We start from the raw sequence: 19416 nt of genomic DNA, 5'->3' as shown, positions 1-19416 counted from the left end.
AGTAAAACATAATGATAAAATAAAAATGCTTAGAAATGGCTGGTTTGGTCAAAAGGTACATATGAAGAGTGGTGTAAGATAGGGATGTCCAATGAGTTGTATACTCTTTTCATTAGTAATGAATGTGATAATATGTAATAAATTACAAAATGAAAAAGGTGAGATATATAACACCTGAAAGGTTAAGAATTCCAAATCTGTTACCATACGCAGATGACATTACAAAAATTGCAAAAAACAAAATTTGAGTAAAAGAAGTAATAATTTGCACAAATGAGTGTCTAGATGTGATAGGGACACATGTAAATAAAGAGACAAGTAAGGGTTTAGGTGATGTAGAAAAGACAGGGGGCATGTATTTTACAATTAACAACATTTCTGTGTTAGATAAAAAATTTGGGAATAAAGATGGAAGTAGACTCCAATGAGTGAAAAACAACTGAATAAATAAAACAAACCTGTCTTTTTTAGAGAAGACATAAATTAGCATTCAGAAAAAAAAGCTTATTTAATAAAATCAGTAGTGATGGGAAAAAGGGTAGTATTTGAAAAGGAATTATTGTGAATACTGTTTTCATTTATATGGGGTTATAGATTAAACCCACTAAAAAAGAGGAGTTTTGTATATAAATAAAGACAGAGGGAGTTGAGAGTTAATTAAGCCAGTGGTATATGCTGCTTCATTAAATTTGTACAAAGTGTTAATGTGGATAAATGAAAAAGATGAGAGATTAAAAGTAAAATTGTATAAATATAAGTATGATAAATTTGGGGTATAGTAAAAGAGTAAATGAGAAAAAGGGGGTATACATGAAAAATAAAATGTTACCAAGAAAACATATTTTGTGAAAGAAAACTGATGATATAGAAAAGATAGAAAAGCATGGTATAAAAATGCAATGATACAGCATGGGAAAATCTAACAGATGAAAAAAAATTAAAGCTATAAAAAAATAAGAAACACATGGTATAATCATTAAGTAGAATGCCAGGATTTTTTAAGGATACTGATAATAGGTAAATTGCCAGTAAAAGGAAATATGCCATGTAGGAAATATGCCATGTAAAAAGAAAAGTGATAGAATATGTTTACATTGTCAAGAAGAAACTATGTAATATATGATGTCCTTCATTTCACTGTTGCAATATGCATGACCTGACATCTGACCAGTATACCAAAGCCTTTAGGTTGCTTTAAGATATGCTGTACATTGCACATATGCTCCTCACATAATGTAGGACATAAAGGTGACATCCGGATGTACCATCCTCAGAAGTTCATTGCTACCATCTCTGATCATTGATATGATTGCCCAAGTCATAGCTGGTATGCCTAGTGATTCAGATAAGCGCCCTGTTGGGGTTTTTTGATTATCTTTTGTTGTTTTTGTTTTGTTGTGTGGTTTCATGTCATCTAGGAAGGATAAATGCCTGTGTGGGAGACAGATTCCCCATAAAGAACGTAACACACAGTGCTTATTTTGTTTAGGAGCTTCTCACAATCATATGTCTTGCAATATTCATCAGGCCTTTGTGCCAAATACCATACACAGTCATCTTTTATTCCTCGCTATTTATTTTGAAAACCAGTATGTCAAACTAGTAGTGAAAGATGCTATGGAGGGTACTTTTCAGTATGAGAGTCAGCTGTCTTCAAAGAAAAAGTCAAAACAGTTAGGTTGGATTCTTTGGCTGCACCTCCTACATTGGACGTCTCTCTCGAGGCTGATGAAAGCCCAGAGGTTCATCTGGTTCTTGGGTTTGATTCCTTTGCCATGACCATTTTTGAGGCTGGCATGGATCCAGCTGCTGGCACGTCCTCAGAGACCTTGCAGACATCTATTTTGGATGTACAGGGCAAACCACAGCTGATTATCACTGAAGGGCCTAGAGTGGTTCCTTAGATACTTGTGAGGGAGGAAATCCAGACTATGATTATTGAATGTAGGCCAACATCAAAGCCTTCTATGCTACATAAGGTGGACATCCCTTTATAAAATGAGCAAAAGACAAAACACGTTTCCTCTGCTCCCAAGAACCCTATTGGCAGAATCTGATACAGGGCTTGTTGAATGCATGGCTTATTTAATGCCCTTATGGCTTTGAAGCCTCCTCTGGGGGTGTATGTTTTGGCTCCTCCTTGGTCATCTTCTCCTCTCAAGAGATCTTGGGATCAAGATTCCTCTGAAGATTATGAAGATTGGTTTGAGAAATCTCTATCCTATTCGACCCAGTTTCCTTCCTCTCTAGATTACAGTTCTGAAGAAGAGGAGTGTACTAGTCCTGAATCTCCTTTTGAGGAGATTTCCTTTCTGGATGCCATTGCCAGGATGATGGAGTTCTTTAAATGGGATTGTTCCCAAGTGTCTGAAGTGCAGAGGCGATATGAGCTCCTTCACATGGAGTCTCCTGGTCCTTCTGCTGTTCCTCCTGCTTTGTTACTTTACTGGATTATTTTCTTCAGCTTCTCAGCCTCCAGATTCTCAGCCCCCTGCTCCTAAGAAACCAGACTGGTTTTATAAAGTGCCTGATGATTGTAAATTCTTTTACAAATGTCCATCTGCTAACCCTTCAATGGTCTCTGTGGTATCTGATAAACCTTCCAAATTATGGCCCTCAACTAATCTTCTTTCTTCTGATAAGCACAGCAGGACTGTGGAAAGTATGGGTAAGAAGTTTTATACTTCAGCCACCCTAGCCTTTTGGGTTGTTAATTATCAGACTCATATGACCAGATATGTTTTGGTTCTCCTTTCTCGAGGTTGTCAGGATATTTCTGACATTCCTGACTCTGAGGGAAAGACTTCAGCCTTGTCTCTGCTACAGGCTTCTTCCTAAGTAGCTCACCATTCCATTAAATGTAGTTATGCTACAGAGGATCCTTCTTCTAGGGTTGCTGCTTCTGGTTCTGTGAAAAGATATTCCTGGCTATGGCTGCAGTCTCTGCCTAATGATATTGAGGCTACGTTTAGGGATGCTCCTCTGGACAACAGGTTTGTTTGGTGCTTCTGCTCCTGCAGGAGAAAAGCAAGGAGTTACAGGATCTGAAATATATTTTTGTTTCACCAGTGTCTAAATTCCAAAGGATCTACCCTACTATACCTGCTTTTGTTAGAAGGCAGTCTTGTCCTCCTCCTAAAGGTAAAAAAGGTGGTAGGAGGTTTCCTGCACCTAAATCTACTCAGATTACTCCTGGTCAGATGCCTCCCTTTTGTGGTAAACCAGGTGCTCTCTGACTACCAGAATTTTCCCAGCCACGTTCCTCTTTCCCTTTGTCTTTCTCTGTCTCTTCCTGTGTAGTTAGGCATACTCCAAGATTCTTGGGGTCTTTTCATAATTTGCCAAGGGTATGTCATGGTTTGGAAATCTCTTACCCTCTTCATGGGCATTCTTCAGCCACCTCAATAACAGTTAAACTTTTTTCCATAGGTGTTTAGGAACTTTAGATTCAGGGAACTATTCACGAGGTTTCAGCTGCTCAAAGGAGGAAAGGGTTATTTTACATAATGTTTTTGTCCCAGGAAAGAGGAAACTTAGAGACCCATTCTGGATCTTTCTCATCTGAACACTTTTTTTGAAGGTTTCTTCCTTTCAAATGTTATCCCTTCAGTCTTTGCTCCCTTTACTGCTTCCTCAGGCTTTTCTGTTTTCTCTGGATCTCAAGGATGCTTACCTCCATATCCTCTTTTCAGGAAGTTTTTCTGTTTCTCTGCTGCTTCCTGGAATTTTCAGTTCTCTGCTTTGCTCTTTGGCCTCTCTACTACCCCAAAGGTATCCACCAAATGCCTAGCTCCTGTGATTGCTTTTTGCTGGATTCAGAGGATCCAAATATTTCCTTATTTGGACAATCTCCTGTTTCAGCCATCCTGTCCAGAAATCCTGTTGCAAAATCGTCATTGTGCAATTTCCCTTCTGCAGAGTCTGGAGTTCACAATAAACTTCAAAAAGTCCATTCTGCCTCCTTCTGAAGACCATGTTTTTCTGGGGTGCAGGATTCAGACTTGCCTATGCTGGCATCTCTGTCTCCTCTCAATCTTCACTTTTATTTCTTTCTTTCAAAATATTCTTCCTCTGGTCTCTCTCACAGCTAGAGAGTTTCTGAGAGCTCTGGGTTTCATGGAATCCACTATCCCTATGCTCCCTCTGGCCAAACTTCACATAAGGAGGTTTCAGTGCTTCCTGAATTCAAGTTTGGCTTCAACATGCACATCCCATAGAATTTAAAGTTCCACTTCTGCCTTGCCTCAAGAAGGATCTTCACTGGTGGATTTATTTATTTATTTAACATTTGTTTACTGGGAAGGTCCAACTGGGACAGAGCCCATTTTCAGCACAGGCCTGGGGAGAAATGCTCCAGATGCATGTCTTTGGAATCTGGGAGTTAAACTGGAGCACCCAGAGGAAACCCACACAAATGCAGTGAGAACACGGAGACTCCACACCGAAGGCACCCCAGACAAGAATTGAACCAGAGAACCTCTTGCTTTGTGGTGACAATGCTAACTTTTGACCCACTACACTGCCTTTTGTTAAACAAAGGAACAGGATATACGTCCTTCTTCTCAAAAGCTATTCTATCCCTATTAAATTTTTTACTTTTATGTATACGTATAATGTGACATCTTTTGTCTATTTTATTAAACATTTCATAAAAATGTGTAGAATTGTTCAGATAACAACTCTGCACATATATCCTCATATAATCAATTAATGTTGGATTCTAACTTAGATAACATTCTAATATTGCTTTTCACAATAAGCCCCATAAACTCCAACCCCATACAATCAAAAAGTCTAGTAATTCATGAACATAAATTGATCCTAGCTGAACACCATTAGGTACTTCCATATTCTAAGACCTTTGGGTACCCATTGTGTTGAACAGAATCATTTAAAAATGCATTGTCTAACTGCAACCTGCGATAACTCACAAGCAGCTTTTCAAAGTATTTAACTTTTTATCCTGTAGAGATAAAAAGGAAATACACCATTGTCCTGAATCCCAACAAATTCATCTAGATGAAGTAGTCTTATGTAACCAAGCAGTGCTAAAATCTGTCCCATGAACCATTGCTTCTTTATCAATAACTGTTGGCCCATTTGCATAAAAACCTCATGAGCAGCCAACTCCATTATCTGCATTAAATAATTGAGAAACACCCAATAATATACTAGTCTGTGACATAGACACACCAACAGTGCCATTAGCATGAGCTTGGGTAGTGCTCACTACCTCTGCTGCATATGAACGCTGGCCCAAATAACCACTTGCTCCATTCAACAGCCTCCCATTAACATAATCAACCTGCTTATTATTCTGAGTAACTTTACCCAAAATATGGGGGTGCTGCAAAGCAAGTAAATTGTCACTACCCACACTATTAGGCACATACCTCTTACTGAGAAGTGTACAACCTTGTCAAATATCCGATTGTGAAGATTCTCCAATAACGCCAGATGAGAAATGCACATAGTGAACACCTTGTCCAATGGGAAATGCACATGGGGAACTACTTACCCAATGGGAAATGCACATGGTGAACTCCTTGTCCAATGGGAAATGCACATGGGGAACTACTTATCCAATGGGAAATGCACATGGGGAACTACTTGTCCAATGGGAAATGTACATGGGGAACTACTTGTCCAATGGGAAATGCACATGGGGAACTACTTGTCCAATGGGAAATGTACATGGGGAACTACTTGTCCAATGGGAAATGCACATGGGGAACTACTTGTCCAATGGGAAATGTACATGGGGAACTACTTGTCCTTTTTTCTCTGCTGTAGAAGCATCAGTCGCATCACAGTGCATACTGGCATGGGTCCAACTGGTAAAAGCTGCTGCAAATTCTGTGTAAGTTGGGAAAGTAATCCTATCAACATACTTAGACTACATTCCTGATTATCCACATGTGGCTACATCTAAGAAACTGTATTGAGAGCACAGGAATTTTGCATCCTATCATCAAACCATTCTTGTGAAGACATTGTAGAAATTATCATAAATCAGCCAAGCAGTCACAATCCGGTGAAAACCAAATAAATCAAAGAACCAAAGCCAGAAATGTACTCTTAAAAATGCAACAGTCTAAATTTATTATTTCAAATCTCATACCAAAATTCATCCAATCAGTAAACTACAGAGTGGAAAGGACATTATAAGGGTCTTAGTGAGTATGTGACCCCATAGCAGTGCTGAAGGAATGCATGGACTTCCTATTCCACTGGATACAAAGGTATGTATAGCCCTCACTATAATTGCCATGGGGACCTTTCAGAGACAGACTGGGGGCATGTTACATATCTCACTTCAGGATATGCTGGCAGTTCCTGCATGTACTTTTGGCACATGTGGATCAGTACATCTATTTTCTGGTGTTAACTCAGAACTGAGCCTGGACTATGTGTGCGTTTTATGGAGTGACACATTTCAGTGAGGTGCTTGGTGCAATAGCTTGCACCCTTTTTGATTCATAATAGGAAGGGCTCCCATTTTATCATTTGACAAGCAGTTTGTGACGCATGGGGGTGCATCATCAATGTCGCTGCCCAGCATCCTGCCTGTGTACATGATCCCCATATCTGGCATACTAACTCACTCTGCTACCTCTTCCCACATGGTAGGATGTCCCATAGTTATCTTTTGTTTTTCTTTTTTCTATTGTATTTCATGGTAAAATGTTTTGCTGAATACTAATATCCATTTTCCTTTATTTGGTCTTTCCCCTTCTCTCTCTCTCTCTCTCTCTCTCATCAGTCAAATAAACATTTACTCAAGGTAAATTTTACATCAATTTGAAGTATTTCATATTACATTTTAATATTTTTGTTATTTTTTCCTTACTTTAAGAAGTCCGGGTATCCTAAAATGTTTGCCTCTTAACTCAAGTAATCCCAAGTTAATAAGGTGGTGTTCAACTATTTCACATAAATTGAGGCCCATTTACATGTTTTTATGCCAATTAGGCCCTTTTATGTTTATCTCTGTCAATCGTGGTAATATGCAAAAGTGTATGGCCATTTATGCACACAAGTTGCTCTTAGCTACTCATAAACATGACCTTGGGTTCACTTGAATGCACTGCTTAAGCAGAGTAGTCTGCAGCAGTCCTCTGCATTCCCCAGCATGCTGCAGGAATCCAGGAGTATCATCAGATATACTCAAATCTGAATATATTCAGAAAAAATGCATACATATGTAATACAATTTGTATAACCATGAAGTGTAATCTGTGCCCATCTAACATCATGTGGCATTCCTTCTCACCTCAAACCACTCAATACTTAAAAGTTGGTAATCACACGCATAGAAATATGTATTATAGGTTCATAGGTTCATAGGTGTGTACTAGGCTAATGGCCCTGGAGCCTTTACAAGCCTAGCCCATAGAGGTGCCCTGGCATCGTGCCACCAGAAATTAGTTACCAGTGCTTCTATCAAGTAGAGCCACTGGAGTGATCCCCAGGGTGAATTTCCTGTTTCCCATCCACTTGTCAAGATTTCTCTTGACTAGGTCCAGTGAGGTGTTCTGCTTGACATGTATGGGAAGTTTATTCCAGAGCATGGACAGTCTCTGGGTTATGAACCTGTCCCTCCAGCATGTTCTGTTGATTGTGGTAATGAGGTTGAGGTCTCTGGAGCATTTGGTGCAGAGGGATTATGATTTCTTTAGATATAGCATTTCTGACAGAGCTGGGTCAGACATGGCTTTGTACGTCAAGCAGAGATAGCATCTTAGTAGGTGATATGAGACAGAGAATAGCTGGAGGTTTTTGAGTCTGTCCATGTATGACATGTGTTTAAAGCCTAGGATCCTCTTTGTGAGGTACTTTTGTGGCCTCTCCAGCTGTTGCAGGTGTCTAGTGAGGTACATGCCAAATGTAGAGAGAGATGATGACCTCTTTCTTCCTGGATGCAAAACTCTTGGTAATGAGATGTGCCACATAGAAGGACTTTCTGACTACAGTGGCAATGCGGTGGTCAAAGGAGAGGTTGCTGTCAACCTGTGTCCCAGATCTCTTATAATGCCTTCACTGTTCAGTGGGCTCCCATCAATGTGGTAATTAGTGGGAACTGAGTTTTTTCCCAAAGGGGATGAAGGTGCATTTTGGGCATTAAGCTTAAGGCCATGGTTTTGAGACCAGTCATTTGTCTCAGTGAGGCCTTTCTGTAGGATGTCTGCATCACTTAGGAAGTTAATAATGGCTCCCAGCTTGCAGTCATCTGTGAACCTGGTCAGCCAGAGTCCCTCCATGTTGGCCTGGACTTCTGAGAAGTAGATGTCAAACAGGAGAGGACTCAGGACTGATCCCAGTGGGACTCCATTCATGACTGGTCAGCAGTCGGACTTGGAGTCTACTATTTTCACGCTGTGGGTTCTATCTGTGAACCAATTTGCAGCACACCTACTGATATAGTGGTTGATGCCTAGTATGGTGATGCACCCCATGCAAAAACATATTACTGGTGCCACAATGCAAGAAAAATGACATTCAGATGTAATACTTCCAAAACGATAGATAAGTCATGTAAAGCAACAGTACTAATTATAAGTAATAAAAAAGAAAAATGATGATTACATTTGTTTTTATGTGCCATATAAATGAAATGTGAATGTATTCCTTAATAAAAAGCATGTGTGTGACAAAACAATAATCATAGTACATGTTGTAATGCTCTTACTAGTTAACTAGGCTTGGTTAATATGGTGCCACGCTTCAGAGTTAGTTGTTTTAAACCTGTGAACCACAATCCTGATCATACTTTCTAAATTCTGGTTCTGGTACTTCTGATGATGGCAGTAGCAGTAAAGGCATGAGCCCATAGTCCAAGCTGGTCTGATAAGGAGACCAAAATTATTGTCTACCTTCTCAGGGAGTCATATCTTGAAAAGACTGATGCATGCACAACAGGTTTTGACAGGAAAAATAGACATCTAGCAGGAATTCGATGTGCACCAAGAATCCCTGACAGGGATAACCTGCTTCAACCAATAGTGCTGTCACAGACTTGATGACCTACAGAAGCATAGACCTGACTAGCTGGCTGAGTGGGTTGACCAGTTACAGGCAAGAAAGCCAGAGTTCTATAGTAAGTACTTAATTTTTTGTTTGTTTTCTATTTTTCTGTGTGCCATATTATTTATTATTATTTATTTATTTATTTGCATTTGTTAACCAGGTTGGTCCAGCTGGGTAAGAATTACCCTTTTTCAGTGGAGACCCGAGGGGAAAAGCCCCAAACAGACATACAAATACATACGAATAGAGACAAATTAACAATATTACAGAGGAAAACAATATTATGGGTACAATGGATAAGAAAAACAAACAATGAAAGTTTGAGAATATGAATAAGGTAGACCAGAGGCATGCATGCAAAAGATTTATGAAAAGGTGTTCTGAGCAAGATCTCTGAATTAAGTTAAAGTAGGCAAAGAAATGATGATTTAGGTGTGGAGTTAGTAGTGTGGGAGTTTTAGGTGGGAGCATGTGAAGGACATTCCCATTTGGAGGAGAGATGGGAGAGAAGCATGGATTTGAAATTGTTGTGGTTTGGTATATTACGTAGTGGTGTGGGGAGATTGTTCCATAGTTTGGCTATAGTGTGGGATAGTAGTAGTTTACCAGTTGGGCGGATGGGTTTGTGTACATGCAGGAGGTTTTGGCCTGTGGATCTCAGGGTATGGGTAGGTGTGTAGGGTGTTAGAGATTTAGCAAGAGAGGGGCATTCTGTTGGTTTAAAGATGAGTTTGTGGGCTGTTGTAAGTTGTAGGTACTTTAGGTGGTTGTGGAGTTCTAGCCAGTTTAGGGTGTGTAGGGAGTGAAAGTGATGGGAAGAGTTCTTAGAATTGGTTGCAAATTTGCAGATTTTGTTGCAACAGGCCTCAAGTTTAGCACGGAGTCTGAGTTGTAGGTTGGAGAATAGGGGAGCACCGTACAAGAGAGAGGGGAGAAGGACCATAGATATAAAAATATTAGAAGGTTTAATAAGGTATTTGCTCAAATGAATATATGTACCTGCAAAAATGTACCTCTAATGTTATTATAATAATGCAGAAGAAAGCATAAAGATATGTGTACACAGATCTCCATCTATATACAAACATATGAAATGTTTAAGTTATAACATGATTGCTTGTATAAATACAAATGTAGCATATCTATGTGCAAAATAATAATCTGCACATATACGTCTGTAAATTACAAATATAGATCTGCATGAGTGCACTTACAACTATTTGTTCATGTATTTATACAAAAAGAAAAAAAATTTTGCATTTCCATGTTTTCATTTACTACATGCTGACAATTTGTGTAGGCTGGAAAATATTTATTAGTATAGTAATTGTATAAGAAAATTATTTCTTTTACAGTTATTGCTGCACAGACAAGATGGCAGAACTCAGTCAGGCATTGCACCCTAGTCAGAGTGGAGGTAGGGAGAAGGGGGTGGGGAAGCAGTGTCAAGTGAATGTCTAGCTTATACTGTTGTGAGAACTTACCAATATTACTACTACTTCACACAAAAAAACAATTGGTTAAAAAACACAAAAAAGAAAAAATCTAGCAAAACTAGACTTTCCACTGTGTGATACCTTAAACATCTTTCAGAATTGCCATTTAGGTGAAACATCTGATATCCTTAAAGGGTAATTTGCATATATCTCATGTTGCAAGAGGTTTAAGGTATCACACAGTGGAAAGTCTAGTTTTGCTAGAATTTTGTTTTTTATGTTTTTTAACTGATTGCTTTTTCATTGTGTTTTTACTCATTGTTCTTCTTTGTTCGTTGGTATATTTTGCAGTCACCCTAATGTTTATAGATATCAGTTGGGTACGACAACCCTTTGTTTCCAAATATTAGCCAAATATTCCACTTATGCTGTGCTCCTGATGCCATAAAAAGGGAGAAACATGCATGCCCACAGCTAGTGGGGTTTGGCTTTGTTGGCGTGAAGTTGTCCATACATAGGATTAAAAGAAAGTTATAGACATTCAGAATTACTACTTAGCTGAAAGACCTGATATCCTTAAAGGGTAATTTGCATGTATTCCATGTCACCTCTAATACAAGACATTTAAGGTATCACACAGTGGAAAGTCTAGTTTTGCTAGATTTTTCTTTTTTTTTGTCTTAATTTTAAAGTATGGAATAAATATTATGATGTAATAAAAAAGAGCTAAAGGAGTTATGGTCAAAGAATCAGCAGACTTTTTGTAGAGATTGATGTTAAAGAAATTATTTGTAAAAATCTATATGAAATATAAGCAGAATAATGCTTTGTTAGAATGGGACAGAATTTAAGAGAATTCACAAATGTGAATCCAAAATTTAGCTATAATTGTTTTCAAAACTTGAATATTGAAATGGTAATTCATGATTTACATCATTAGGCCATGTCACACATCAGAGGAATAAAAATGAACAAATGCTGTATGGGTCACATGGATCGTCAGGTATGAAGAAATGTTATTTAAGAAATTGTGGGACAGTGGTCTTATTTAATAAATTGTGGGACAGTGGTATTTAATAAATTGTGGGATAGTGATGTTATTTAATAAAATGTGGGACAGTGGTCTTATTTAATAAATTGTGGGACAGTGGTATTTAATAAATTGTGGGACAGTGATGTTATTTAATAAATTGTGGGACAGTGGATTATTTAATAAATTGTGGGATAGTGATGTTATTTAATAAATCTTAGGACAGTTATGTTATTAAAGTGTGGGATAGTGATGTTATTTAATAAATCATGGGATAGTGATTTTATTTAATAAATTGTGGGATAGTGATGTTATTTAATAAATTGTGGGACAGTGGTGCTATTTAATAAATTGTGGGATAGTGATGTTATTTAATAAATAGCTACACACTCTAGGGACCTAAACCTTGTAAAAACAATAAACAGAACATGCTGGAGGGAAAGATTCCTGTCCCAGAGACTTCCCATACACTGGAATAAACTACCTATCTATATCAAACAAAGCTCCTCACTAGCACTCTTCAAGAAAAATCTTGATGATTGGATGGGAAATAGGAAATTCACCCCAGGAATCACCTCTGTGGCTCTGCTCGACAGTGGCACAGGAAAATAATTTTCTTGGGTGGCAAAAGCCAGGGTACTTTTTGGCTGGGCTTGTATAGGCCCCAGGGCTGATAGCCTAGTACCTACCTATGAACCTATGAACCTAATTGTGGGACAGTGGTATTTAATAAATTGTGGGATACTGATGTTATTTAATAAATCTTTGGACAGTTATGTTATTTAATAAAGTGTGCCATAGTAATGTTTAATAAATCGCGGGACAGTGATGTTAAGTAATAAATCATGGGACAGTGGTGTTATTTAATAAATTGTGGGATAGTGATGTTATTTAATAAATTGTGGGACAGTGGTATTATTTTATAAATTGTGGGATAGTGATGTTATTTAATAAATCTTAGGACAGTTATGTTATTTAATAAAGTGTAGGATAGCGATGTTTAATAAATCTTAGGACATTGGTGCTATTTAATAAAGTGTGGGATAGTGATGTTTAATAAATTGTGGGACAGTGATGTTATTTAATAAGTTGTAGGATAGTGATGTTATTTAATAAAATGTGGAATAGTGATGTTATTTAATAAGTTGTGGGATAGTGATGTTATTTAATAAAATGTGGGATAGTGATGTTATTTAATAAAATGTGGGATAGTGATGTTATTTAATAAATCGTGGGACAGTGATGTTATTTAATAAATTGTGGGATAGTGATATTACTTAATAAATCATGGGGCATTGATGTTATTTAATAAATTGTGGGATAGTGATGTTTAATAAATATTAGGACAGTGGTGTTATTTAATAAAGTGCAGACTAGTGATGTTATTTAATAAATCATGGGACAGTGATGTTATTTAATAAGTTGTGGGATAGTGATGGTATTTAATAAATCATGGGATAGTGATGTTATTTAATAAAATGTGGGATAGTGATGTTATTTAATAAATAGTGGGACAGTGATGCTATTTAATAAATTGTGGGATAGTGATGTTATTTAATAAATTATGGGATAGTGATGTTATTTAATAAGTTGTGGGATAGTGATGTTATTTAAAAAATCGTGAGACAGTGATGTTATTTAATAAATTGTGGGATAGTGATGTTATTTAATAAGTTGTGGGATAGTGATGGTATTTAATAAATCGTGGAACAGTGATGTTATTTAATATGTTGTGGGACAGTGATGTTATTTAATAAATTGTGGGATAGTGATGTTATTTAATAAATCGTGGCACAGTGATGTTATTTAATAAATTGTGGGATAGTTGTTGCTGTGTCTTTCGGCTTTTCCCGGTTAGGCAATGCCACAGCGGAACTCCGGTCTGCTAATGATTGGCAGTAGATTTTTACATACCGGGTTGCCAGCCCTGATGCACAACCTTCAATGAAGGTACGTCCATTCACGCATGTCTCCACACAGAAGACGCGTTAGCTGAGAATCGAGCAGGACAACATCTTACTGTCAGGCGACAACACTACCGCAGCACCACCACCGCAGTAAATTGTGGGATAGTGATGTTATTTAATACTTTGTGGGATAGTGATGTTATTTAATAAATCGTGGGACAGTGATGTCATTTAATAAGTTATGGGATGGGTTCTATATTACATTATCGAATACTTACAACATTGAACATATATATATATATATATATATATATATATATATATATATATATATGAGTCCCTATGAGTTGATCGACAACTCAAATCACCGACAGTGAGTTCACCGACAATTGAAATCACCGACATCGCAAAATACGGACGTTTACCAGGTAACCGATGCAAAGTCGCTACTCATGCCTACCATGGTTGCATGACTAAACCATGGTAGGCATGAGTAGCGACTTTGCATCGGTTACCTGGTAAACGTCCGTATTTTGCGATGTCGGTGATTTCACTTGTCGGTGAACTCACTGTCGGTGATTTGAGTTGTCGATCAACTCATAGGGACCCATATATATATATATATATATATATATATATATATATATATATATATATATATATATATATATATATACATATATATATATATATTTTTTATATATGGGCCTACCTGATAATGCCAAAAGCTTGAAATGCTAACGACGAGATGACTGACACCGGAAGATCGACAATGAAGATGACCAACAGTTGAGAATCCCAATGCTGAGAACACCAACATGTCAAACGAGTGCTAGTGGGTAAGTATGCGGTAGTGACAGATGTCAGGGTTAGGGTGCGGGTAAGGTACGTGTGCGATAGCGACGGTCTGTAGGGTTAGGGGTGGGTTAAGTGAGTTAGGGTTAGGGCACGGGTCAGGTGAGTGTGCGATAGTGACAGACATTAGGGATAGGGGTGGGTTAAGTGAGTTAAGGTTAGGGCGCGGGTTAGGTGAGTGTGTGATAGTGACGGACCTTAGGGTTAGGGTTTGGGTTAATGTTAGTGCATAGATAGTTGTGTATGTAAGGTTCAGTGTAGGTTTGTAAGGTTTTTGGTGTGCTTGTGTTATGTGTGTGTGCTTTTTGGACAGGGGATTTTTTTTGTTTGCTGAGTGTCGGGATTGTGGTTTGTCGGGTATGTGACGTTTCGTGTTTCTGAACTTTCAGTTTTGTGGTGTCAGTGATTTCGTTGTCGGTGTTTTAGCGCATCGGTGTTGTCAGGTAGACCCTTTATATATATATATATATATATATATATATATATATATATATATATATATATATATATATGTATATATATATATATATATATATATATATATATATATATATATATATGTATAGTCGAAACCATATGTTCGAAGTTGCAAGTATTCAAAAATGAAAGCAGAAATCTTCGTAGAGAAGAGTAAAGAGCAGCCCCCCTGCTTAAACCGTTCAGGTAAGTTTTTCCTTTTTTTAATTGTTTTTTTATTTAATTTTCGAATACTTGCAACTTTGAACATATGGTGTTGACCATATAACATTCAATGTAAGTGTTTGATAACATAATATAGACCCATGGGATAATGATGTTATTTAATAAATTGGTAGACTGTGATTTTATTTATTAAATTAAATTGTGGGACAGTGATGTTATTTAATAAATTGTGGGATAGTGATGTTATTTAATAAATTTTGGGAGAGTGATGTTGTTTAATTGTAGGACAGTGATGGTATTTAATAAATTGTGGGAGAATGATGTTATTTAATAAATTGTAGGACAGTGATGTTATTTAATAAATTGTGAGATAGTGATGTTAGTTAATAAATTGTGTGATATTGATTGGATGATACATGAAATAACAAGTCTGGGGAGGATAATGGATATGGTTATTTTGTGTACAAACATTTTATACTCAAATGTTTGTAATATAATTGATGTTGTAGTACTATTTAATACTGTATGTATAACAATCAGATGTGTTATAGCAATAAAGCCCTTAACTATTTTTGATTAGTACCATGAGATCTTTTATATCCTCCTGAGCTACCACCAAGTCAGGCAGATGGAGCCATGGTTTATTGTTTGCTTTTAAGGTCAGCACACACATGAGTGCAGTAGCTCTTAATACTCCAGTGCTGTGTTAGTAATGGAAAATAAATTCAGGAACTTGGGATAGGAATAGAACCTACATACATTTGATGTCTCAGCATCAAAGTAGAGTTCACTTGAAGCATTAATGCTATTAGAACCATATGTCTCAAACTAGGCAATAAGCGTACTAAACATAAATTTTAAGTTTTGTGAAAGATGAAGCTCTTCAAAAGGAAAAGAGAAACAACAGTCTTAAGAAAGCTGTCAGCTAATGCCTTTCAAGAGAAACAATGAGCAGAATAAGGACCAAGAAACCTAGCAGTAAAATGAGGCCCTAGCACTTAAATAAAAGAACATATGTGATGTCCATTTATTTAGCACAGAGGGATGGATCAATGACAGTGACCTATACAACCCATGTTCAATTAGTGAATCATCTATTAGTGGGCATGGGAAATGCATGGATTTCAGTTTACCCACACTGGAAGGGTTTTTTATTTAGTTATGCTGTTCCTGGTGGAGGCTGGTGACCATTTCTGGCAGCTGCAGCAGGGCTGAGTTAGTGTGACAGTTGGTGTGACTATGCATGGTCATCACCAAGCACTTTCCTCCCTAGTTAGACTTTCTCTTCCTTTTCATATTCAATAATTCCCTTTCCTGGCTCCATGCCAGGTCTTATCCTTCTTAGAAGAGATTGGCAATCTCACCAGATGCAAAGCATTTAAGGCCATTCCTCCATGAAAATGGAAGCCTCACCTGTATCTATGATTATTAAATGATTTACGAGTAGCCCTTATCCTTCAACAGAAGAGAGAGGAGATGGTGCTGATGCTAGAAAGGAAGTATGGCAGCAGCAGGCGGACATGGGGCCAGAAAAGGAAGACCATATGTAATGACCATCTGAAGTGGCACAAGGACCGCCACTCCATCCAACATAAGAACCAAAGGGGTTTAGGCCAAGCCTTGGCGTGAGGCTGAGCACTTCCCCAATAAAGTTAACATCTATGGCAGGAACAGGAAGAGTTTCTAATACTTCTTAGACTAGAGATATGAATTAGTCAGCTGTTGAAGGCACTGAGATAAATTTCTGTCATCTCGCTTGCCACTAATACATTAGAAAGAAGGCAAGGTAGAAGGGCCTGATGGGCATAGTATCAACATTTCCAGATTGTTGGAGATGGAACTGTTAAAGATTCTTACAGAGTCTGGGTTGCATGGGATTCCCACAGGATTTACAGGGGATGCATGGAATTGTATAACCATTGATCTTTTCTTCTTGGAAAATGAATGCAGAAGATTAAACCTATGAGTAGTTGACAAGCTTCAACCTGTAGTTCTGGGTTTTATTCCTTCAGTCTTTATTTCCCTACTTTATGAAACTGAGCAAGTCATTAAAATTGCAGGGCACAATGAAACCCTTTTAAAGAGGAACTTTTGCCTAATAGGAATACCTGTTAACAAATGAAAAATAGTGGAGAATTGGAAGGTGAGGGAAAAAGACCCCTGTATGGAAGAACTTGTCCTAGTAGGAGTACCTTTTACCAATTAAAAACAGTGAAGAATTCAAAGGTAAGATAACAGTCCCACCAATGAGGAGGCAGCTGACTCACAACAAGAAAGCAATTAAGTAGACCCTGTCAGGCCTGACCAAAAAACACTCTCTTCTTGAAGGAATAAAACAAATACTACCTGCTGTATACATACACAGTAATCTTCACACTACAAATACAACAAATACTACCTACTGTATACCTACGCAGTAATGTCCACAATATGAATTCCAGAAATACTACCTGCTTTATACCTACGCAGTAATGTCCACACTACAAATACCACAAATACTACCTGCTGTATACCTATGCAGTAATGTCCACACTACGAATACCACAAATACTACCTGCTGTATACCTATGCAGTAATGTCCACACTATGAACACCACAAATACTACCTGCTGTATACCTACACAGTAATGTCCACACTACAACTACCACAAATACTACCTGCTTTATACCTGTGCAGTAATGTCCACACTACAAATAGCACAAATACTACCTGCTGTATACCTATGCAGTAATGTCCACACTACGAATACCACAAATACTACCTGCTGTATACCTATGCAGTAATGTCCACACTACAATTACAACAAATACTACCTGCTGTATACCTATGCAGTAATGTCCAAACTACAAATACCACAAATACTACCTGCTGTATACCTATGCAATAATGTGCTTACTGCATGGTAGGTACCTACAGAACACTGTACCAAGATCATGAAGGCCATTTATTTAATAGTGGCTGCTCTAAACTATGACACCTATAGAATACTCTGCATACAACCTTATAGGTACCTGTTTGATGGAGTGCATACTATATCATTGGCATCTATCAAATTAATAATATGCACACCACATGATGGATACCTAGAGTATGCTGCACACCACATGATGGACATCTATAGTATGCTACACACCACATGATGGACACCTATAGTATGCTGAACACCACATGATGGACACCTATAGTATGCTGCACACCACATGATGGATACCTATAGTATGCTGCACACCACATGATGGATACCTACAGTATGCTGCACACCACATGATGGACACCTATAGTATGCTGCACACCACATGATGAATACCTATAGTATGCTGTGCTCACTGTGTAATGGATAATTATAGTACCTTGTGCAAACTACATGACAGGCACATGCAAAATACTTGGCATACTGCCTGATGACTGCCTGTTATTTACAGTGGGCATGCTATGATGGGTCTGTATTAAAATCTGTGCACACGGTATGTTGACATCTATAGAGTACTGAGTATATATGTTAGTTATCCCCTGAGTACCGTACATATTTCATGATGACAACCTACTACACGATGATACCCAATGAATACTGTATAGACTACACCATGGGGCTTATGGACACAATGATACCCAATGAATACTGTATAGACTACACCATGGGGCTTATGGACACGATGATGCCCAATGAATACTGTATAGACTACACCATGGGGCTTATGGACATCATGATACCCAATGAATACTGTATAGACAACACCATGGGGCTTATGGACGCGATGATACCCAACGAATACTGTATAGACAACACCATGGGGCTTATGGACACGATGATACCCAATGAATACTGTATAGACTACACCATGGGGCTTATGGACACGGTGATACCCAATGAATACTGTATAGACTACACCATGGGGCTTATGGACACGATGATACCCAATGAATACTGTATAGACTACACCATGGGGCTTATGGACACAATGATACCCAATGAATACTGTATAGACTACACCATGGGGCTTATGGACACGATGATACCCAATGAATACTGTATAGACTACACCATGGGGCTTATGGACACGATGATACCCAATGAATACTGTATAGACTACACCATGGGGCTTATGGACATGATGATACCCAATGAATACTGTATAGACTACACCATGGGGCTTATGGACACGATGATGCCCAATGAATACTGTATAGACTACACCATGGGGCTTATGGACACGATGATACCCAATGAATACTGTATAGACTACACCATGGGGCTTATGGACATGATGATACCCAATGAATACTGTATAGACTACACCATGGGGCTTATGGACACGATGATACCCAATGAATACTGTATAGACTACACCATGGGGCTTATGGACATAATGATACCCAATGAATACTGTATAGACTACACCATGGGGCTTATGGACACGATGATACCCAATGAATACTGTATAGACTACACCATGGGGCTTATGGAACACTTTGGACAAAATATGACAGGTATGACTGATATGGATTGGTTATGGACAT

This window comes from Protopterus annectens, chromosome 9.part0, assembly GCF_019279795.1.
Source record: "Protopterus annectens isolate FY-2018-M chromosome 9.part0, PAN1.0, whole genome shotgun sequence".
Taxonomy (NCBI): domain Eukaryota; kingdom Metazoa; phylum Chordata; order Ceratodontiformes; family Protopteridae; genus Protopterus; species Protopterus annectens.
The sequence above is the reverse complement of the archived record's forward strand: the minus strand, read 5'-3'. Positions refer to the sequence as shown.